Source organism: Eucalyptus grandis, chromosome 9 (genome assembly GCF_016545825.1).
Source record: "Eucalyptus grandis isolate ANBG69807.140 chromosome 9, ASM1654582v1, whole genome shotgun sequence".
Taxonomy (NCBI): domain Eukaryota; kingdom Viridiplantae; phylum Streptophyta; class Magnoliopsida; order Myrtales; family Myrtaceae; genus Eucalyptus; species Eucalyptus grandis.
In genome coordinates this window covers 5,401,015-5,426,212 of record NC_052620.1, presented here as the reverse complement: position 1 = coordinate 5,426,212, position 25,198 = coordinate 5,401,015, and the positions used below count along the sequence as shown (strand labels likewise).

The 25,198-nt window shown below is 40.8% G+C and overlaps 1 pseudogene; it reads left to right on the top strand.

The window, feature by feature from the left end:
• Nucleotides 1-4,077: 4,077 nt before the first annotated feature.
• LOC104446301 lies at nucleotides 4,078-16,273 on the top strand (annotated as a pseudogene).
• Nucleotides 16,274-25,198: the final 8,925 nt, after the last annotated feature.

Here is a 25,198-nt window from a genome sequence, read left to right as displayed (position 1 = left end):
TAGGATCATACCAAAAAAAAAACAAGGGAAATTTTGTCACATAGGCGTTCACGCAGCTCTGCGTTGGATTAACCTACAAGTGGGATTTATTTTTAAGGATGAGATAAATTTACCTCAGTCACAACATAATCAGAATTTGATTAGAAGAATCAACGAGCAACACTTAGCAAATATTCAACCTAGTGGTCCCATTCTTCTACTCTTTTTTCGAGAGTTGATAATTATTCAAAGCTTTTACCTTGACAACAAAGAAGAGGTCAACACAATGCTTTATTACTAACCTAATTGATCCTGATTTGACATTGAAAATATATCAATAACTGAATATTTTTTATCTTTAAATACTACATATTTGATGTCATCCAAAAATTGATTTTCTTCCCATGAGTTCTAGCCTCAATAAGAATTCAAGTTCTTATTGTTTGTTCGCATGTTAGGATATTGATTGTTGACACCTAAATTATGCCCTTTTTTTTTTTATTTAGGACTTAATCACATAGAAAATTAAGAATTAGTCTTTAAAAATATAAAAGTAAAAAGTAAAGTAAATAATTTTCATTAAAATGTATCTTGTTTCAATTAAATTGCATCACATATAAATATTAGGAACGTTTGCATTATTAGAATTAAAAATTGGAAAGAAAAATAACTTTTTTAAATAACTTTTTAAAATTAATTTTTAAAAAAAAAAGAAAAAAGAAAAAAAGCAGCCAAGCTGAGCTAGGGCCAACCTTAGCCCAACCCCTCCTTTTTCCCTTTTCTTTCTCCCCACCTAGGCCAGCCCATCCCTTTTCTTCTTTTTTCTTTCGTCGGCCCAACCTCACTCTCCTCCTCCTTTCCCCTCTCTTGGATGCTTGTCGAACAACAAAGGAGAGAAGGATGGGGTAGAGGACAAAAGGATGGGGCTTTAGAAAGCTTAAAGGAGAAAATATTAGAAACGTCTTGTGTGCCAATGAGGCAAATAAGAAGACCCTTGAGAACACGACACGTGTCGTCTGCAGGACTTAAATTGTTAGATCTCTCTCTCTCTCTCTCTCTCTCTCTCTCTCTTCTCGTTGCATGTCTAACACCCTTGCATGCTCTCTCTCTCTCTTCTACCTCCCCTCCACACTCTCTCTCCGCTCTCTCCTCTCTCTCATGCAGACCTCTCTCACTCAACTCTCTCTCTCTGTTGCGGAAATGCCATTTTTTGCAATTTTTTCTTCAGCCAAAAAGAATTCCAGCATCGCCTAGCAGACAAGAAGAGATGAACAAAAACAATCGTTTCTAGTATTTCTCTATTCCTACCTAAAATTTGATCAAGTTCCCACTTCAACTCCGATCGTTGGTGTGGCATCCCAAAATTCAAGGCAACCTCTAGATGTATTAAAGCCTATGATTAGGTAATGAAATTACCCTTGGTTTATGCTTTAGTCATTGGTTTTCTTTTAAGACCGAGTGATATATTTTGTGTTCATGAGTTATTAAAATTAGTATTATAGGATAAATTAATAAGAAGAATTTATTCTTGGCTATGCACCTCATAGATGTAATCCCTATAGTTTAAATGCTACAAGATTTATGGCCATATGAAATTGAGAATTTGAAATCTATAAAAGAGAGAATTAAAAACGAATTATTAAAAGTGAAAATGGGATTTATTAAGATTAAACTTTAGGCCCAAGGGTATTGGACCTAAAGTGGGCCAAATTGGCTTGGCCCATGAGGCCCATGAAGAGGGCTGCCGTCGACCACAAGGGGGAGGAGCGGCCCAAACCTTCAAGCCCATCATGCAAGGGATTTGCCAAGTGGCAAAAGGAGGCTTCATCTATTGGTCTTCTTGGGTGGCTCCTAATGATGGCTAATGATGGTATTGAGGGGGAATAAAAGGAAGGAGTGACCGGTTATGGGGGGTTGTTGACCATAAGGGGAAGAGAGAGAGAGGGTTGCCGAGAGAGTGAGGAACCGAGAGAGAGGAGGAAGAAGCCGTGTGTCTGTCCGTCCGCTCGTCCATCGCCCGTTGCCGTGCGTCCGTCGTCCGCCGTGTTGCTTGTGCTTACTCGGTACAAAGGCAAGTTGGGATCTATATTCTGCTCTTGCATGTTGTATCTTGCATATGTGATTGAATGGTGGTGAATCTCGGACGTTTATGGTGTGAGAAACCGAAGCTTGAGTGTGTTGTTTTTGAAATAGCATTCTGTTTTCGAGTATACCGCCTGACCCAGAATGTTGTAGAGGCTTGCATGCAGGTTTTGAGTTGGATTTTGGCTTCGAATTCTTCACAAAAGTTGTAGAAAACATCTCAAAGTATAACATAATAAAATTGGGACAAAATGTCTGAGTTTTAAGGGGTGAAACCCTTTCTCTATGAAAACGCTAGATCTGAAACTGTTTTTTCGACCTCTTGGTGGTTTTGTATGTTGCATGTCACTTTTTACTGAGAATTTCACTTTGACTTCTTCATAAAGGTTGTATATAACATCCTAAATATTAACATAATCAAATTTGAAGCAAAACTAACAAGTGTAGCATAGTGAAACAATTTTTCCTTTGAAGACGATAGATCTGTAAGTATTGTACTGGACTCCAGCGACTTTGTGAACTATAAAGTGAATATCCGTTGAGAATATTACCTAGATCTCTTAATGAAAGTTGTAGTGGACCTCTTGAGTCAAAACATATAAAAAATTCAGAGGAAATGAAAGAAGATAAGTAGGTGAAACCTTGATTTTTCGGAGACAGCTAAACTGGACCGTTTGGTACTAGGAACAGGGGCTTCGACCGTCCATAGTTAATTATCTAGGACGAATCTGGTCTGGATGTCTGCATGAAAAATCTACCTTAGGCTCTTGAATATCACCTGGTAAAATTTCATAATTTTTGGAGGCAATTCGGGTATTTAAATCGAAATATTTCAAGAACTGCGCAATCTGATTTTATCCGAATTTTGCAAGCTGTATTGTGCGAGCTATATCTTTTTGTGTGAAGTTCTTTTGGGCATGTGTTATTCATGAAGTTGCTACCTTTATGTCTTGCCTATCACATGTTCTGATTTTATAATTTTTGAAGATCATATGGATATTTAATTTATATGTTTTCTGAAATTGTGCAAGCTGGAATTTGGTAAATTTCAAAAAGTCATGATGTATGGATTGTTCTAAGTTGTATGGACCCCATGGATTGTGTTGTCATGAGTGATTGGATCTTGCTGCATATATGATGATGATTGGAACTACATATAAGAATCAAATGTTGAAAATGATCTTGTTTGCCATCATATCATATGCCATGTTAAAATTGAGCCATAATTGTGAATGTGAACTATGATAAATGAGAAGGCCGTCGAAGGTGTGAGCTGACGATGCCCTAGGAGTGTCGGAATGCCCGGCCAGGGAGTGTAAATGCCGGATGCCCGGTGGCCTAGTGGCGTAATTCCGGAGGGTTCTCGAGAGTTTTGAGATGCCCAGAGAGTGGGGGTGCTGGAAGCTCGGAGGTGTGAGCCGGCGCATACCTCGTGATGCCAGTTGGGGTACAAGATGTCTGGAGTATGTGTGCAGGATGCCCGGAGGTTTGTGCCAGAGGTTCCTCGCAATGCCAGGTGGGGTGCGAGCGATAAATGTGGGATGCAAATACTAGTCCCGAGAAAGAGAAATGTGGCGGTTCAAAATGAAAGAATAAAATTTGGAAATTGAAATTGAATTATGCATGGTATGGCAACGTGTATGCATGGATGCATGATGGTGAGTGCATGGATGTATGTGCACCTATGGCATGATGGTATATGTGACATGATGATGGTAAGTGCATGGATGTATGTGCACCTATGGCATGATGGTATATGTGACATGATGATGGTGAATGCATGGATGTATGTGCATTTATGACATGATGGTAATGATTATATGAGGATGTATGTACATGCAATATGATGACATATGCATGACATCAAGGTAAGTTATGCATGGATGCATGAATGACATGTGTTATGCTATAATTGTTATGATTATATTGTGTGATGCATTGAGTGGTTTATTGGGTCATTTACCTGCTGAGTAGCTGTACTCACCCCTTCGAGGACCAACATTTCAAATTAGAAAGATGCCGCTCCCTACTATCACGCGGGTTGTCTTTTATGGCCTTCCTTCGGATGTGGAGGTCGAGTGTGTGGAGATCGACTGTCCCACCATCCCTGGTATGACGTTCATTCGAGTTTGCGAATTAGTGATGTATGACGTGGGCCTGGCTAAGAGCCCGGTCATTCAGGAGTTCATATCTGTTCACGTTCATCGAGACGGAGTGATGCGGGGGATGTTGCCGCCGCCACTGCCTGACGCACCGGCATGGGTGTGACTACCCGCGCGCAAGGAGTAGGAGCTGCTACTTTTTGGACAATAGCCGACATTAGTAGATGGAGGATTTTGCATGATCGACATAGAGGGTCGAGTTGTCTCTTTTTGAGGTTATGGCCGAGTGTAGTCAAAAGTCTCGGCCCTTCTTTTGTTATACCGACCCGAAAAAATCCATCATGAAAATATGTAAATAAAAGTGGTTCGGCTTTATCTTTTCCTATGGTGCTTAGTGGTGTGCATTGTATTATGATAGTTGGAGGGAGAGATGATGATATTTCAATTATGCTTCCGCTAATAAGTTGCGCTGGGATCGTTGTAAATATATACATATATATATATATATATATATATATATATATATGCCTATGAGCTGCAATGCTTCTATTAAGAGATGTGACTAGCGTTCATGAGGTATAGCGACAGGTACCTGTGGCGACCTTAGGTGTTTCGGGGTGCCACAGTTGGCTTTTTTGTGGGGGTTTCTATGCATTTTAAATCCAACCCAATTCAAGCTGTTTCCGTCTTCATCGATGCCAGGAATCGGGGCTTCTTGGAGGGGTGTGAGCTCTCCACCTCATTGTCCAAGCGCCGGGATGTTTAGATCAAACTTGTGGTGCCCTTGGCTCAACTTGTGCATGGACCTTACCCCTCAGAGATGCTCACCGTGCTAGCAACTAAGGCATCAAGGGAAAAAGAGGCAGGAATGGGGGCCTTGTAGTGGCACCGCTTGTGCTTGCCAAGAGCTTGGTTGGTGGAGAAGCTCTTATGGCAGATCGAGCACTCATGCGCCTTCACTGACACACCGGAGGAGGTGGTCACCACGAAGGTCAAGGTAATTAGCTATTTGTCCACGCCAACAGAGAGAGAGAGGGTGTTGGGGAGAGAGAGAGAGAGAGAGAGAGAGAGAGAGAGAGTGCACGAGTGTCAAAAGTGCAGCAAAAATAGAGAGATGAGAGAAGTGAGAGGCTTGGCAATGTGATGGGTGTCAAAAGTGCAGAAAGAATAGAGAGATGAGAGAAGTGAGAGGCTTCCCAATTTGGGTCCCACACAGACACATGTCGCATTTTCAAGGGCCTTCTTATTTGTCACGCTGGCACACAACACGTGCAAAAGGCACATGAGAACGCGACACATGTTGCAGGTGGATCGCACTTCTCTCAATATCAAGGGACCTTCCCGCCCGAGGGTGTTTTCTTCTTCTTCTTCCTTTGATCTTCTCACTGGTTTTTTAGGAGGCCTGATGGTCTAGGGATCTTCCTCACTCACTCACTGGGATCTTGGGAACTCTCTCTCTCTCTCTCTCTCTCTCTCTCTCTCTCTCTATATATATATATATATATATATATATATAAATGTCACTCTTGCAGATCAATCTTGGCACCAGCCAGCCTCGCCGTGAAGCTTGAACACCGCTGTCGCAAATGTCACTGCTCACTTGACTCCAACCCGCCTTATTGAACCTCCTTTGCTGCCACTTCCCATCATCATCGAAGGAGAAGACCCAGGTGGCGCATCCCCTCCTCGAGACTGAGAAGAAACCTGAGCGCATCGCTTCGTCTATTGCGATCTCAAATCTTCGGGGTGTTGTCTTAAGAGAACCAGCAAAGGGCGCTATTGTAGGAAACAAATTACAAATGCCTACTTCCATTTCCATTTGCAGAGAGGCTCTCCATGATTGCTCTTCTATTATCTCTCCGGCTGCTCTCACTCTCCAACGTTCAATCTCTTGCACATCTCCACCACCTCAGCTCGCAACTGCAGGCCACTCAGCCTGTGATTGGCAACCGCTGCTTGTCCCGGCTCTTCTCAGTGGTTCTTGACGACCCCATCTCTTGGTCGCCCTTTGATACTTCATCCTCTTTCCCTCTTGTTCAAGGTAGACCCCTCCTCTTTTTCTGTTGTTGCTGCTGAATGTTGTCTTCCGATGACCTTGGTGCTTGATGGATCTTGGGCCTAATTGGTTTTAGTATATCTGGGCTGGCCTTAGTTTTAGAGGCAGTTGGGCTGAGCTTTTTTAGCAAAATGGGCTTAGTGCTTTTTAATTTCAACAAAATGGACTTGGTGATTTTCTATTTGAACAGGCTTGTTTTGAATAAGCCCATCTATGTCCATGGTCCAGAACCAAGAGCCTACCTCAGCCCATATTCGGAGCGGGCCCTAGAGGCCCACCAGAGTCCTTTTTTCATATTAAAAATTAAGAAAATTCTGAAAAAAAATAAAAAATTAGGAAAAGGTTTACGAAAAGGTTTAGAAATTAGTTTTCAAGTAGTTTTCCTAGATTCTAGTGTCAATTCTAGTTTAGAATTAGTTTTAAATTTTCCAAAATTAGAATTCACATAGATAGGATTTTGGTTAAATCTTTGGACAAAAATTGCGCTTAAAATTGAATGAGTACTTAAGGCTTTACTTTAAGGTTTCAATTATTCTTAAAGACAATTGTCATTGATTACGCAATATCGATGCATTGATTTTAGCCTCCCTTTAGTTTAGTTGACATTGTCATTTATCTTTTTTCTTGGTGTTGGGTCTTTGCTATCCCATGCAATTTATTTAATGTTTTTCTTGATTGCTAATTGTTACGTTAATAATTATACACTTGTATAATCACCTCAATGTTAGTGAATAGGTATAAAGTCAATTCAAATTGCTTAACAAAAATGTCTTTTTTGAAATGAACGAGATTAAGTATCGAAATGATACTAATTAATTCATTAGTGTAATCAAATCTTTGACATAGATTCTCCAGTTACGTAGAAAGTGAAGTACGCTCGCACACTTAGTTTCTAACCAACCCTAATAGGCTAGTGGTGACCTTTGTTTAGGAAAATCTCATAGCGTCAATTTGAACACATCAATGTTGCATGAAGTATGGGCTTGAGAGAGCCCGCATTTAAATTATGGGTCGTTAGTCCATCATTTAGGTAATAACCTTAAACTTATGTTTTCCACCCTATCGAAGAATAGGTTGCAACATGGATATTCTACATCAATTCGTAGTGTATGAATGATGTTTTCCATTGACGCAAAGGAGATAGATTTACCTTCAACCGCAGCATGATTAGAGTTTAGTTCAAAGGATCCATGAGCAAACACTTGGGAAAGATTCAACCTAGTAATGATGCTAGAAAAGCTCCCCAGCTCATGACTAGCTCGGATAATGGGCATGTGTAAGGACCTCATCAAGAAAATCATGTCCATAATCGCAATGTTTTGTACTTGGTCAAAAAATTATTTACAATTAAAACTTAATAACACATTCTGGCGAGATGTTCAAATTGTTGGAGAAATCTTTCCAGAATATTTTGAAGCGACAAAACATTTCTATCGGTCTAAGTCTGGATATCGATAGTTAAAGTCTCAAGAATTTATAGTCTCAAGACTTTGTTATCTCAAGACTCAAGACTCAAGACTCAAGACTCAAGACTCAAGATTATTCTCACTCGGTCTTTCTAATCCAAAGTGTTGAAGGAAATCCAAAGTCGAGGTTTATGGTTAAGGATTTGATCCTATCCTCCGGAATAGATTCTTTGGTTGGATAATCATTTCGGATTCTTTAATTCTTATCTAAGATCGATTGAAGATCCGATGGTCGACGAAAATAATCTTGGATTATTCTATTCTTGGAAACCAAGATCCCGATTGTATGGGCGAACAGATTGATGGGCTATCATCGATTCCTTAAATAGCTCGGATGATCTTCTTGATTGATTCCGTCCAACGGGTAGATTGGAGGAATTCCTTTGGTAAGTGCCAACGGCTATGATGGCATGAATGAGTATAAAAGGAAGACGTTCTAGTTGTTTTAAGTGTGTGATCCATAGAAAAATTCCGAGTCCGAGGATCCTTGATTGTTAGTTGAGACCGAGCGAAATTGTATACCGAGAGTGTTTATACTTGGTGAAGCCTTGAGTGAGTGTGGTAGATCATCTACACCTAGAAATCAAGGAAGATCAACACCGTAACAACTCTTTGATTATAGTGGAATCCAGCCAATCGGCTCGGTGCGAAGAGTGGACGTAGGCTTGAATCAAGCCGAACCACTATAAACCGAGTGTTCAATTCTCTCTTTCCCTTACTCAGTCTTGCGATTGAATTTTTAACTGTTGCAAATTCTCTAATTGTTTAAATATCGTGCAAGCTTCGAGAAATTTTTTTTGTATACCTATTCACCCCCCTCAAGCAAAGCCTACAGAGTCTTCAACAAAAAAAGCCGTCTATGGAAGAATCAATGAATGTCAAATTCCAAGACTCAGTGCAAGATGAATCCAGCCCGGACTCAAGACGAAGAGACGAATCCGCTCTAGATCTTCAGATGTCTACATCTCAAGAAGCACCTCAGATTCTGGAAGTCCATCATCAAGACGCTCATGGAGAAAGAGATCATCAACCTAGTAACTGGAAGCACAAATCCAGTCATCCCAAAGATCTTATTATTGGCAAACTTAATGAAGGAATCCGCACCAGATCAAAAAGGCATGAAGAATCTAGTGCTGTGGCTCTCATCTCTGAAATTGAACCAAAAAGCATAGAAGAAGCTTTATCTGATGAAAGCTGGATCGAAGCTATGCAAGAAGAGCTTAGACAGTTCAACATCAATGATGTCCGGGAATTGACATCTAAACCAAAAGGTAAAACTGTATAGGAACCAAATGGGTATTCGGAACAAAATGAACGAAAAGGAAAAGTCGTACGAAACAAAGCAAGACTCGTGGCCAAAGGGTATACGCAAGAAGAAGGAATAGACTATGACGAGACTTACGCACCCGTTGCAAGGTTAGAAGCTATTCGTCTATTACTTGCGTTTGCTTGTTACAAAATTTCAGGTTATTCCAAATGGACGTCAAAAGTGCTTTCCTAAATGGATTTATCCATGAGGAAGTTTATGTGGAACAACCGCCTGGATTTGAAGACCCAAAGAAGCCGACTCGCCTTCGACTGAAAAAGGCTCTATGGTCTAAAGCAAGCACCTCGAGCTTGGTACGACAGACTAAGTAAGTTTTTATTACAAAATGGTTTTGTCAAAGGTAAAGTAGATACTACTTTGTTTATCAAAAAGGAAAACAAAAACTTTTTACTTGTTCAAATATATGTTGATGACATTATTTTTGGATCCTCTAATGAAAGTCTTTGCAAGAAATTTTCTAAGTCTATGCGGGATGAATTTGAAATGAGTATGATGGGAGAATTAACATTCTTTCTTGGACTCCAAGTGAAACAAATGAAGGAAGGAACTTTCATCCATCAAGAAAAATATGCGAATGATCTTGTCAAAAGGTTTGGATTGGAAAATGCAAAAAGATCGACATACCAATGTCATGTTCTCAGAAGATAGACAAGGATGAAGAAGGGAAGAAAGTAGATCAAAAGCCGTACAGAGCATGATCGGTTCACTTCTTTATCTTACCGCTTCTAGACCTGATATTTTGTTTAGTGTTTGTATCTCGTGCTAGGTTTCAATCAGATCCTAGAGAATCACATCTCATTACCGTGAAACGAATTATCAAATACGTTGCTTCATCTTCAAGCATCGGTCTTTGGTATCCAAAGAGGGAGACTTTAATCTTCTAGGATACTCGATGCAGATCTGGCCGGTTGCGAGTCGATAGAAAGAGCACTTCGGAACTTGTCAACTACTTGGAAACAGAACGGTGTCTTGGTTTTCGAGGAAGCAAAGCACCGTAGCTCTTTCAACGACGTAAGCGAGTATGTAGCTCTTGGAAGCCGCCGTTCGCAAATTCTATGGATAAAACAACAGCTACAAGACTTTGGCATTGAAGACTCATGCACGTAAACCGATGTGACAACACCAGCGCTATCAATCTCACCAAAAATCCAATCCTTCATTCAAGAGCAAAGCATATTGAGATTCGTCATCACTTTATTAGAGATCATATTCAAAATGGAGAAATCTCGATTCAATTTGTTGATTCAAAAAGTCAACTAGCGAACATATTCACAAAGCCTTTGGAGAAGAATCAGTTCGACTTTATCTGCTCGAGACTCAACATTTTGAAGCTTGAAGAAGTTAAAGTCTAGAGACTCACCATCTCTAAGACTCTGATCTCTTAGACTCTAAATCCTGAGACTCAATCATTCGTGGCTAAAGACTGTAAGTTGTATTTCATCTAAAAGGTATTAATTGTCATTTAGTTATATTAACTCGAAAAGGTACGATCTTTTGTTTAATAATTTTGGCGCTTATCGATTTTGAAAAGAAGTAATCGTTCACTTTCCTTGCACCGATTGAACTTCCTTTTTCAAAAACCGAGTTATATATATACAGTTTTTTTTCCTTTCCCCAATTTTCAAAACCCTAAAAGCACTCTCCTCTCGATCCTGTTTCTACTATTTGTTCATCGTCGAGAAAGTGGTCATTTTTCTTGGGAAAGCAAGTGAAGGAATCCTCCGATAGACAAAGAAAGATGTCGTCTTCGAGGAAATCATCAAGAATCGCAAACAGGGGACCACAAAGAATGAAGAAGGGACCGACTCATTTCGATCTCACCGAGGAAGAAGACTTACCAAGTCGCGACAAAGTCCGAATCGCTCTCCTCCACGTCATTCAGCATCTCCTGCCCCACAAAGTGCAAGTCACAATCTGGAAGAAGAGATAATCGAGGATGCCGACCCAGTAAGAGTTCAAAAGCCCTCCTTTTTGTATAATCTTTATCGTGCATTGAAAAGCACAGGTACTCCATTGAACTATATAGATGACTTCCTTAAGGACAAAAATTATGGGAATGAGTATCTTTTTCTAAAGAAAATGGAGGAATGGGGAATTGCCCCGAAAGGAAAAGCAAAGGAAGCACTTGCGAACATTCCAAGAGATCCTCGTATGCCAGGACAAAATCTGATTGATGGGAACGATGATGACAAAATGTTCCTTGAATTTAAACCTAGAATGGGTGTGGCGGCAAAGGTGAAAGGAAATCGATTGGATTTGTTTAAATCCAAGGATCAGAAAAAAGTGTATTTCAGTCCGTTGAAAAGAGGGGTAATCAACCCTAGAAGTGTCGATTTTGACTTCCCGGATTCCATCAACTTGAACCTAAGAGAGAAGTTGAATTTGCTTCAACTTGAGACTTTCTCGCTCCGACTCTACGACGGGTATGATCATCGACCGCTTATTTCTATTCAAATCTTAGCTTTTGGATGCGAATAGAATTTCATTCGATGTTCGAGACAAAGTCTATGTGGTAGATGTGAATATGTTGGCGGACATAGTTGGAGTTGAACGGGGACGCTATCTCCCAATCAAAGTCTCACCTGCTCGAACTACTCGGATCTTGTCAAAGATAGGGATGTAGATAAGAAAATTATCTATTCCAGATGAATGCTATCAACATTGTGCTTCACAAGATTGTGATCAATTGTCTCGAGACCTAAGTCTACTTCAAAGACTTCGTGTCTCTTTTCGAAGCAAAGTTGATGTATGCGATCAACTCGGACGGAAGTTCTCTCTCCCGCACACTATTCTTTTCCATATGTACGGAATGCAGTGTCAAAAGACAAAGGACAATTGCCTTATCCCGGTGCCCGTGACCAAGATCTTCGAGACATCTGAATATTGAACCGCCACATACTCTTTGTGTTCAACCGTGTGATAAGATGGTGGTAGGTTTGAAGATGTTAACGAAGATGCGTCTGCAAGAACTTTCCAAGGCAATGGAGAAATTCAAAGTGAAATCTCCTGTTCAGTCTGCTTCAAAGAGAAAAGGAAAGGAGGCCATTGGAGCCTCATCGAAAAAGAAGAGAAGAACTCTTATCCTGAAGGATGAGGATGAGGATGAGAATGAAGATGATGAAGATCCCTCTATTCCAGCACTGACAAGAACAAGACGTTCCGTGTCTTATCCGACAGAACTTCAGCGGAAAGCGAGAGAAGAAGAAGAACTCGAGAGAGAAGGAGAAAGAAGTTGAGGAAGAAGGAGAAGAAGTAAAAGAACAGTCTGCGATAACTGAGAGAAGGGAAATCAAGAGATTGATCATCACTCTTCCCCTTTCGATGTCCTAGAGACGGGGAGTTAGCGAGCAAGAGAGGTCTCCATCTCATGCTACAAGATCCAAGACAATCTCCGAAGACCCGGAAGAAGTTCAGGTCTCTCAATTGCACGAAGAAGATGATACGACGATTCCAAATCTGCCGGACCGTTCGAAGCACCATCGTCGCACACACACCATCCGAGAAAGCCAATGCCGCATACGAGACGGATGATTCGCAGATCTTCGTAGTATCATGAATATTCTTCGGAAATGCGTAACTGATATATATTCTGAATCGTGAAATCCAAGCTTTAAAGCATCTTTGGACAAGCATCTTCGTCTCTCGGAAGATAAATACAAAGACCTCGCTCTGCAACTTCAAGCCAATGCCAAGAGAGAAGAGGTAGCTCATCTGCGAGAAGATCTGAAGAAGCTCGAAGGAGTAGTCCGGTCCATTGGGGATTTCCAGATCGTGCGCATTCCCAAGGAGACATGACTCCTTTCTCACCCTCTTTTTAATGATGACAAAAAGGGGGAGAACCAATTTGAACAAACATTATTTTAAAACTTTATTTGACTTTTGTGTTTGAGTATGACTTGAGAACTTGAACTTGAGTGTTAGACTGAATTGGCTGTGGATTTTGATGCTTGACTGGTTGCATTCATATCAAGTATTGTTACATGGTATTACTCATGAAAGACTAACCAATTTGCTGTGGATGCGAGTCTGGTTGTTTATTAATCTTTATGAGTTAGCCATATTGCTTGAGAAATGTTTTTGCAGGTCAAAGTTGTTCAAATCTTCAAGAAAGTTTTGTCACCATCAAAAAGGGGAGATTGTTGGAGAAATCTTTCCAGAATATTTTGAAGCCGACAAAACATTTCTATCGGGCCTAAGTCTGGATATCGATAGTTAAAGTCTCAAGAATTTATAGTCTCAAGACTTTGTTATCTCAAGACTCAAGACTCAAGACTCAAGACTCAAGACTCAAGATTATTCTCACTGACAGTCTTTCTAATCCAGTGTTGAAGGAAATCCAAAGTCGAGGTTTATGGTTGAGGATTTGATCCTATCCTCTGGAATAGATTCTTTGGTTGGATAATCATTTCGGATTCTTTAATTCTTATCTAAGATCGATTGAAGATCCGATGGTCGACGAAATAATCTTGGATTATTCTATTCTTGGAAACCAAGATCCCGATTGTATGGGCGAACAGATTGATGGGCTATCATCGATTCCTTAAATAGCTCGGATGATCTTCTTGATTGATTCCGTCCAACGGGTAGATTGGAGGAATTCCTTTGGTAAGTGCCAACGGCTATGATGGCATGAAGGAGTATAAAAGGAAGACGTTCTAGTTGTTTTAAGTGTGTGATCCATAGAAAAATTCCAGAGTCTGAGGATCCTTGATTGTTAGTTGAGACTGAGCGAAATTGTATACTGAGAGTGTTTATACTTGGTGAAGCCTTGAGTGAGTGTGGTAGATCATCTACACCTAGAAATCAAGGAAGATCAACACCAGTAACAACTCTTTGATTATAGTGGAATCCAGCCAATCGGCTGTCGGTGCGAAGAGTGGACGTAGGCTTGAATCAAGCCGAACCACTATAAACCGAGTGTTCAATTCTCTCTTTCCCTTACTCGCCTTGCGATTGAATTTTTAACTTTGCAAATTCTCTAATTGTTTAAATATCGTGCAAGCTTCGAGAAATTTTTTTGTATACCTATTCACCCCCTCTAGGTACTCGTACTAGCTATCTCACAAATGCCTTTTGCCTTTTTGCCTTTGGTCATCTCATTGAGAGAAAATTCCGCAAATAACAATAGTTAGTCATAAAGGAGAGACTCATGGACAGATTTGTTTCCTAGTTGAAAAGTGTACATTGTCTTTTTCTCTAGTCATTTTGATTATTCAAAATCAATCGATTGGTCATAACACGAGAATCGAAACACAAGTTTCCCGTCGGGTAGTGTAACTACCTACCTCTTGGACTACTATCATTTCTATTTTTGCTTTTCACTTCTAAAGAGAAGGACCAATCCAAGGCAAATGAAACACCCCAATTCAAGATTACACTCAAATCCTCTCTTCAAATTCTTATTTCTCGTTTCAAGATGCTAACACCACCATTAGACTTGCTGCCTTCAAACAAGCAAGATAGTGAAATCTCATTGTCGACAGAAGCTTAAAGCCATCACAAAGGCCACCACTTGTTGCCCCATCTTGAATATGTTGGGTGTTGATTTCAAAAGAAAATAGTTTCCATGGCACTATATTAACTTGATTTGGAATTCAAACTAACTTAGTCACCTTGAGTTTAAGGGGATGATAAATGAAGATTTCTTTAGGATAATTTCCTTTGTTAGAAATGATTGTAATATTTATATTGATTATTCCTATTTCTTAAGATTGCACATATATCTCATGAATATCACACGTTTGTGGCACGAATGTTGCACATATATCTCCTTTTGACATATTCTTCATTAAAATATATCGAAATATATAAACATTCAAACTTTTGCAATTTTATCAACTAGATCAATCAATATGGGTGTTCATTAAAAGTTCACGATCCTTCTCTTTTTGCCTCTTTCGTTGTCTCAAACATTTTCTAGCTAATCCTTTAGTGATATGATATAGCCAAATGCTTTACCCACAACCATGTGAGTACATCTTGACTACCAACCCTAACCAGAGCCCTTTTTAGCGAAAATCTCATTTCCTTAAGGCCTCAATGAAAGTCAACCCCAAGATGACTCAACTCGCCCAAACCAACACATGCTTGCTAGGACCCAAGTGCCGTAACGAGCATGAGAAGACTACATGGGCCAACTGCCTCTAGCTTTACAAGCACTTGACCCTTTGCTTGGATTGCACCATTAACCGTTAGTGCACTAACAGGGCTTAGCACTACCTTGACAAACCTTGAGACTTGTTGGGCCAAGTTCGTCAAGCTTGGCGTCTTGATGAATGTGTGGCCCTTGATGTCTAATAACAATCTCTAAGTTCATAAGCAATGCTTTGTCCACAAACTATGTACCCTACATTATGCTGAACTACACTAATGAGTTCCCCACATGGGTAAGGCTAGGGAATCTGAAGCTCCAACAAACTTTATCCTTGGCATGTAAGGCCAACATGTTGGTGCTCCAAGATGGTTCAAGGAACTACAAAATGATTAGCAAATCTGTAATGTAGCATCAAAGCGATCTGGCATAGCAAGGTATATATGATTAGCAAATCTGTAACGCAGCATCAAAACGATATGGCATAGCAAGGCATATTATCTATAATAAGGCTAGTATGTATAGGTTACCGTGGTGACGAATTCATCTACCAAAAGACATCACTTTCCGGCACACCATCGGTGCAACAAATCACCAAACAGTTGCTTTACGCTCTGGCTCCAACCTCTTAGTCTACCATCGATCTAGCTTTGAGGGTTACCATGACACCCTTTATGTTCATCCTAAGCAACGGTTTTACAAAGAGTGCGACATCTATGGCACCATTAATTTATCTTTGGAATTGCTATAGTCATTCTCTAGAACTGTAACTTCCATGCTAGAAAACCCTGTACATTCACTGCATAGACCAAACTGACCCCAACCTGAATATAGACATCTCCATCCATAAGTGCAAAGGCACCACAACTTCATACCTAAATCTGATTAAAAGCTCTATCAAGATGTACCTTGGAAGGCCATGGCAAAAGTATTAAAGAAATGACAATTTTCATGAAGTCTTATCTTGATAGCCTAAATAACTCGAATGATTGGTTGGAGTGACATGGTGACTTTGCCCTTATGTCTTTGTACTATAGAGAGTATATGAACACGGGCCCCAGGTCATTGACCAAAAATGGGGTCAAGTGGGCAGGTTACCATGTCATCACAAGCACAATAGAGGCTTCAAAGTTCCTTGCCAATGGCATGCCTGATACATCTAGCCTTTAAGCTTTATGTGACATCCTAATTTTCCAATTCTGTTTTTGATTGAATGAGTTGGGCTTTTTATCAAAGCACCTATAATTCTTTTCTTTGAGTTGATCACTCATGAGATAACTCATCTATCAGGTGAACCCGTTAAGGAATTTAAACGCAATAGACTTGAGAATTCGATCAGAAATCAACTGCTTGACCGTGCTAACCTGCAAGAGTCAATATGACACCGTGAAAATCAATAAAAGATCAGATATAGGTCTGTTCAACTAAGGTGTGTGATTAAAGTGTGGGTGATTCCATCTAATTGCAAAATTCTCGTCAAACGGTACTAAACCGATTTATCTCTCATTTCTGTACCATATGCCCGTATTTGAAATCTCGAAATTTTTACGACAACCGAGAGTTGCCAATGTGTTAAAGATCTATAATGTGGCTCGAAAATAATCGACCACGGGTCAAATGCACTAAAAATTCCTAAAAGCTACCTAGTAGGTTAGAACACGCTAAAATCGCATTCAGTTGAAATTAACCGCGAAATTGAACCCAATTTCAGAAATTAAAAATTCTGCCATATCAAAATTTATTTTAGGAACGTCAATTCATCCTCCGAATATTTTTTTTGCAAACCTGAATTTTTGGCGAAAATCAAATTTATGCAGTTTTGGACCGGAAAAATTAAAGGACTGTTTTTTGTCGCATTTTTGGCATTCAAGTTGGACTAATTGGCAAGGAAAAATGTGGAATGTGATGTGGCACCTTGGTTGAATTTATGGGCACCAATTTGAGTCCAATTGAGTTGGAATTGGATGAAATTGGAGGGGGAAATGTTCAAAATTCATAGGACAAGAGGCTGCAACATTTTGGACACTTTGAATGTCTTGTTGAGGAAGTTTTGGCGTGCAAATGGCTGAGGATTGAGGCAGCCACAAGTGGGGGCCAAGCCATGAGTGTTTAGGATATTTTGTGGCCCCCCTCTTCAGCAGCTATATTCTACTGCTTCCTTAGGCTTGCTTTATCCATTATTGTGTTATTTGAGAACTTAAGAACCAGAGGAAAGCCAGCAACAACCCGTAGACCGCCCCCTGCCGCCGTCATGCGCCGTTGTCACTCGTTCGAGCCGCTGCAAGCCGCTCGCTAGAGTCCTGCCGTCATGCCTGCTCCTACTCACATCCTCGCCGTCTAACGAAGCTAGGCCCACGTCACAGCCATCCTAAGCGACCTCCGTCGTCCAGGCCATTCGTCCAACCGCCAGAGCCACCACCGTCGCTCGCTTGGACCAGCTGTAGCTGCCACCATCCCACCTTGCTGTTTCCAATCGCTCGGCGAAGCCCCTTTGGTCCTTGGACAAAACTGAAGGCCATCAGTGGCTGTTGGGCTTCGTGGCCCGTTTTAGGTCTCTTCCGAGCCTTGCTTGGTGTCATCACAGGCTTGTGTCTCACCCACCTTGGCGTCGCCATTGCTGTGAACTCATTGGCCAGAAAAACTGGTGAGTTTGCTCACTAAACCTTGCTTATGAGGTTAATGACGCTTAATGGGTGATTAAATTAAGTTAAGTGTGATTAGTATAAGTGTTAGCTTGTTTAGTTAAATTAGGTTAGTCAGATTAGTTAATTAAGTGGTTAGAAATGGTAGTTAGTTTAATATGCGGCCTCGTAGTTAGAATGGTTAGATTAATTTAATTAGTCTAATAGGTGGTTAGATTAGCATTATCGTGGCATAAGTATGTATTTATTGATTTAATTTGTATTTATTTAATTAATTTTGCTATTTATTTACTTAATTAATATTTTCCAAAATTATACCGGGATAGCCGGTGATCAGAATTTTGTGCTAATTACGTAGTGTATTTAGTTTATGCAATTGAATGTTAATTTGTGCAAATGGAGTGGTGATTGTAATGTTGAGTATTTATTTCAAAATTGTGAAATTTTGGTATTTAATTAAAAAATACCGGGTGTCGGGTTTTGACATTGAAAATGATTTTTAATGCTATATCAAATTATGAGATTTTAAAATGAAATATATCAATTTTTAAAGTTCGATCTAACCATGTACCCACACACGATTATTTTTATCGAGTGTTTTTAATACGAAGAAAATATGTCAAGTGCATTATCTTAATTAAGATATTTAAGTGTAATGCATGGTGTCCTTGGTCAGAATTGAATAATCGTGTGATGGTTAAGAGAACCCGTCCTCGATGTGCGTCGGGTGAACGATGCCCCTATATAGAATGCCCTAGTAATGGATGCCGAATTGCGGTAAAGGCCGGACCGAAGCTCCTTCGGGAATGCTGTCCTTGATGTGTGTCGGGTGGACGTTGCTGCGCTCAAAGGATGAGGTGAAGCTTGGCTACGCTAGAGGACCGATATGCGTCGGTTAAAACTGCCTGTGTAGATAGTAGTCAATTGGAACACGTGATTGATTGAGATAGACAAGCCGGATTATGGGACAAAATCATGTGACACGAAATAGGACGTGTCATAACGATTTGGCCCTATAATAGGACCCCTGTGATTGATTGAGATTGAGTAAGACGTTCCAATTAATGTGTGCATTTATTATATGCATCTATGATATGAATTGTACTAATTTATAGGAAGGAACTGAGGCGATGTGAGTCTTCTGTGATGTGTGGTTAGACTATCTCTAGATGTATTTTCTTCCTAATCAGGGTTTAGGGGGTGAACTTGCTGAGATATTGTCTCACCCGGTCATGAGCTTAACATTTTCAGGTCCTTAGATGGTGGTCCCTTCGGTTCATTTTAGACAACCTCGGGGAATTTCTAAGTGGAGTATAGACGCTCCTGTCCCCAAGAGTCACTAGATCGATGAGCTTGTTGTGACCACTATCTAGGTCGATGAGGGCCTACCTCAAAGGTTACCTCATCGATTCAGGGCGTGGTTTCACCATGGGCTTAATGGGTATAAGGAAGGTCCCCTTCAGGGTTTTGATATCCCCATCGTTGCGGTCAATGCCACTCCAAGCGAGGGTGCAGTTGACCCTCCTGATGGAGTTGTGGAGAACCCGAAGCCCCTGGAGCTTGTGGAGATGGAGTCCTAAGGATCGGTAAATGTATCCGACTAGTAGGTCGTAGGACAGCTTCTTTTTAAAAGCCGATCTTTTTGTAGACTTTTGTATATAAACCTAGTGTGTTTATAAAAAGTGTTTTGTGAAAATTTTATTCAGCTTTTCTATCCCATATTTGTGTTGTCTAGAGATTTATTATATGCTTTCGTATGTGCAATAAAATGAATGGGTCGGTGACGTGTCCTGGGACGTTACAATTTTATTGACCACCGAGGGATGTGCGTGTGCTCGAGGTTCAGGCATGACATCCTGTCATGCCCCGATCCTCGACCACGTGCCATCCCTTACCTAGTTGATTAATAGCGACATCCTAAGATGCATCGCCAACCCTTTTTAATTTAATACGCATGCGAAAGCATATAATAATCCCCATATAATAAAACACTTGAGATAGAAAAATAGGGCCATCGTTTTCACATCTGAAAATCATAACCACACTTTTCATACAAGCACACAACATAGTATTTTACAATACTATTAACATATGTTTGATCTAACACCTATCCACGATTACACAAAGTTCGCAAAACGGGATGTGATCTCAGTCCTCATCTGAGTCGTACTCGAGATCATCATCCCGATCCTCCTTAGATTCCTCTTCACTGAGCTCATTTTCTTCCAGCTCATCATTTTCTCGTGGATCCTCCTCTTCGAGCTCTTCCAACAGGTAATCCTCCTTTGTTCCTCCTCCTCAGGCTCTTCTACCTTTGGCCATTCCCACTCCTAATTCTTCTCTTGTCTCTCCTCTTGCTCGATTATCTCCCCTTCTTCTAGCATACTCTAGTTGGAGTCTACTACTGATGGCCGGGGGGAGTCGTGATCAGTCTTGAGCTTAGGGTCTTTTGCATCCACTACCGACCCGTCCCTATGATCAGCCATACCCTTCTCGAATGCTTCCTCCAAGACAAACATAGGCACATCTTCTTCAAGCATGGGACCCTCCTTTCGCCCGTCATAATACTCACGATACCATGACCAGTGCTTGTGGGGCCTCAAGGCGTCCTTACCCAAACAACCCAGACGGTTGACTGAAATAGGACGTACTCCAGTCCTTCAGGGTGAGCATGAATCGAAAAGTGGGTTTCTATCTTGATGACTTCCTCGGGTATACCAAAATGCCTAAGAGGACGAGGAGGTGGAGGTGTTGCCATCTAGGAGCCTAAAATGATATCCTACAACCGGGATGAGATTACGTCTCAGCAAGTTCTACCCCCTAAGACTCAATTAGTAAACTAATACGTCATTCGGGCTGCCTATGCACTCATGGATCAGAGTACTTACCTTGGCTTCAGATTCCACTTGCATATTAGCACAGTTCAAATAGGCACCCAATTAGATCGCATCATTGATCAATCGACCTAATCGATTACATGTCAACATTACTTTTCCCCGATCATCTCAACCCATACTATGCATTTTACAAGATAGTATACTTAGTTACCGAGCCATGTGCATTCTCTAAGGCGCCATTTTCGTCAAGGTGAGGTACTTAATCACCGAGTCACGTGCATTCTCTCAGGCATCTCATATGCCACGGCAATGTACTAATCACCGAGCCCTATACATTCTCTGAGGCGACTTATTCACCAAGGCAATGTATCAATTACCGAGTCATGTGCATTCTCCAAGACGATATACCAAATCACCAAGCCACGTGCATTCTCTAAGGTGCTGTTTTCGCCAAAATAACGTAATAAATACCGAGCCACGTGCTTTTCCAGGTGATGTATATACTTTATTACTCACATGAATTCTCTAAGGTGACTTATTCACCAAGGCAACCTATTTGGTTATCGAGCCACGTCTCACCACTTTCTTTGTCACCCCTTTATACAGCTTTTTAGATTTCAAAGGCGCTGTAGACCCACGCTCGGTCATTTCCAAATCAATTACTGAAATTGAACAACTTATAATAAAATCCTAAAATTCACAATTAATTCAATTCAGCAAAAAATAAAGCTCAATTAAATAAACGGATTGTACCACGACAATTAGCATAAAATTCCGGTCATCGAGTATCCTTGCCTAATTTCCGAAAAATAAATAAATAATTAATTAATTTCGAAAATTATTAAATAAATACAATAAATTCAATTTAGGCTCGTAATGCCTAATTGAAAGCCAAGACAAACTGAGGAAAATCCCGAGGTTCGTTCAATAAATACTATAAGCTCTGTACTTGCTAATAACTAAGTCTAACCACCTAACATGCATCATTAAGTCACTAATTTAATTATTCTAAACTAATATAACCACTTAAACATGTTTAATTAACACTAATCAACCCTTAAGCATCATTAGCAAACTAAGCAAGGATTAGTGAGCTAAACTTACCCGATTAACAATCCGTTTAGATCAAATCACTAGGAACATCGCAGGGGACGTTTATCTCTAAAGTGGGCCTCGAGTTCGGGGCTCGGAAACACCTCAAAACGGCTCTTGAAGTGGTTGTGAAACCCACTTGCTGAGTTGCTGGTCTTGGCTGCAAAATAGGAGGAAATGAGCTGGTTTGGCACGGTGAGGCTCGGGAAGGGCAAGTTGTTGCTCGGCGGGGTGCACGGCGGCTCCTCAAAGAGCTCATAGTGGCTGGACGAGGCCGGACAGACACGGCTAGGCGGGGACAGGGTGGACGGCATGCGGCTAGGCGACAAGGGTGTGCGACAATGGATGGCGTCCCGGGCGATGGTGCAGCCGGCAAGCGGGCTGCTCCGACTCCAGCAACACCGGCTGCTATCCTCTCGCTTCTCAACTGCTGGTTTTCACACAAATGGAGGGGAAGAGAAGAAGTGTAGCCAGCCAAGAAGAGAGAGAGAGATAAGAGAGAATGGGAGACAAGGGCCCCATTGGCCTTGTTTTTCCAATGGTTTGTCCCCCAAAGACTTGCCCAAGAAGCTAGCAATCCATGGTTGTGAATTGGCCACCAACACTTCTCTCACAACTTCCCAAATGGTCCAAAATTGCTAGAAATGAGGGGCACAAGAATTTTGGCACAGCCTTCACTCAATTGGACACTTAGATTATCTCAAATCAACCTCATTCGGCCTCCACAATTTCAATTGACATCTCAATGCTCCCATTGATAATTTTTCTCACCTAAGAATCCATCTTGCTTTCCAATTTTGCAATCAAAATTAATCCCTGACTTGATCTGCATAAAACAGTCCTAAATCGACTTTTTCCTAAAAAGTCTCAGTCATCAAAAAAATCTTCTGAGATTGCGTCAACGCTTTTAGAATTTATTGTGATATTATAGAATCGGACTTGAATTATCGATTAATTTCCATTTGGTGCGTTTTTAGCATGACCCAAATTACTGGGTGGTTTTCAAAACTTTTTAGGGCAAATGACTCATGGTCAATTTTCTTTGAGCCACACTAAACCCACTTGACTCAATGGCAACTCTCGATTATCGTGAAAATTTTGAGGATTTAAATACGGACATAGGGTACCAAAACAACAGTAAAATCAAATTAGTGTCAGTCGACGAGAATTTCCCAATTTAGTGGAGTCACCCACGATCAGCCACACATCTCAGTCGAACCGACCTATCTCTAATCTTAAATCTATTTTTAACTGTGCCGTAGTGGCCTCTAAAAATGAGCGCGGTCGAGAAGCCGATTTCTGATCGAATTCTCATGTTTATTTGCCTTAAAGTCCTTAATAGCTTCCTAAAATAGTCTAGTTATCTCGATAGTGATCAGTTCTAAGAATAGCCCTATAAGCGCGTCAATGAAATGCCTGGTTTATAAAGTAGAAAACATGACTAAAAATCTGAAATGTCACACATCCTCGCTCGAAGTGGTATCAAAGCTGGTTAATAGTTGGAGTGATAAAATGTGATAAATTATGGGATAGTTAGTAGGAACAACCTTTATTTTATGCCAATGCATGTGATTGATAGCTGTTTGGTAGATTGTTTTGTGGAGATCACTTAGTTTCTAATTCTGTATTGAATTGGGAACAGGTTCTATAGAAAATCTATATAATGAGTGATCAAGAGCAGAGGATGCCTAGAAAGAGGATCATAAGACTAGTGACTTGGGGGTAGGACACCGACAAGAGTTGGTACCTGAGGTGTTTGTGGTAGAACACAAGAAAGCCAGTGCAAGTGGAGTAGTACCGCCTCTAATCGGTGCTAGGGTAGCAACACTTGGCGATCCGAGAATTGCTGGGATCTTTCAGGCACTTGAGACACTTGGGAATCTAATGGAGCAGCAGGCCTAGAATCAAGCCGCAACCATTACCGCCGCCGCTACGGCCCAAGCACTTTACCATCGCCGCCGCCGATGATGTCGCTACCACAACTGCACTTGCCGAGGTTCCACCTAGGAACGTGGTTGTTGAGAGGCCGATGCACAAGCTCGTAAAGAAGTTCTTGAAGCTAAATCCACCGAGGTTCACTGGTGTAGGAGATCCCGAGGCTGCAATACTCTAGATCCAAGACTTGGAGAAGACCTTTGCACTGCTGATGTGCACTGAGGAGAAGAAGGTTGTCCTGGCAATATATCAGCTGCAGGGTAACGCAAGTACCTAGTGGAGGGCCACTAGAGGTAGAGTAGTCCAAGAATGTGTGGTTCCGGTGTGGAACGCCTTCCTTGGAGCCTTTAACGGCAAGTATTTCTCTGGTAGCGCAAGGATCTAGCACCTTCATCAAGGGATGCTGATAGTGGACCAAAGATTAGGCCAAATTTGCGGAGCTGTCACAATATGCTCCCAGACCGGTGGAAGATCCGGAGGACAAAGCTAGGAGGTTCAGGAATGGCCTCAGACCAGAACTGAAGAATTCACTAGTGCCGCTTGATTTGAAAGATTATCATGAGCTTTATGGACGGGCCCAATTGATAGAAAAGAATTTGAGTGAGCAAGCTACCACATTTGGGTCGAGGTTTAGCTCGAACAGAGATGGAAACCAGTTTGGGAAGGCATTTGAGTGAGCAAGCTACCACATTTGGGTCGAGGTTTAGCTCGAACAGAGATGGAAACCAGTTTGGGAAGGCATTTGAGTGAGCAAGCTACCGTCGGGGCGACCCCCAGTGGGCAGCGGCCCTTGGCCAGGCCAGGCTAGGGCCACCGATCCTCGCCGGATTCGGGCGAGGACTCACGAGCCCTCGCCACCCGGTCGCCGGGTCGGGTCACCGGCCCGGCTAGGCCGGCGACCACGGCCGAGCCTCCCCCTCCGTCGCCGGCCCTTCCCTCGACGACGACGAGGGCTGTGCCCTCGTCACCTCTCCCCCCACCCCCACCCCTTTTTTTCTTTTTCTTTTTTAAATTTTTAAATTTTTTAAATTTTTTAAATTTTTAAATTTTTTAAATTTTTAAATTTTTAAATTTTTAAATTTTTAAATTTTTAAATTTTTAAATTTTTAAAATTTTAAAATTTTTAAATTTTTTAAATTTTTAAATTTTTTAAATTTTTAAATTTTTAAATTTTTAAATTTTTAAATTTTTAAAATTTTTATTTTTTAAAATTTTTATTTTTTAAAATTTTTAAATTTTTTTAATATTAAAATTATTATTTTTAACTATTTTAACTAAATTTAATTTTAAATTTAATTTAATTAATTTTTATATTATTTTTTTACCACGTCAATCCAAAACAATGCCGTTTTTGCATTATTTGGCCACGTTAGCGCCGTTTGCACTCGCTTCGTCGGAAGAATGGCACATATGCAATTTGGCCGGATTTTAGCCGAATTGGCACTCAAGTGATCCATTTTGCTCTAATTTTGACACTTAAGTATACATTTCGTAAGTTATGACACTTAAGTGTCTCTTTCCGCCAAATTATGGCGTTTGAGGTGGACTTATCTCGAAGAATTTATGTATATTTCAATTTATATATTAAA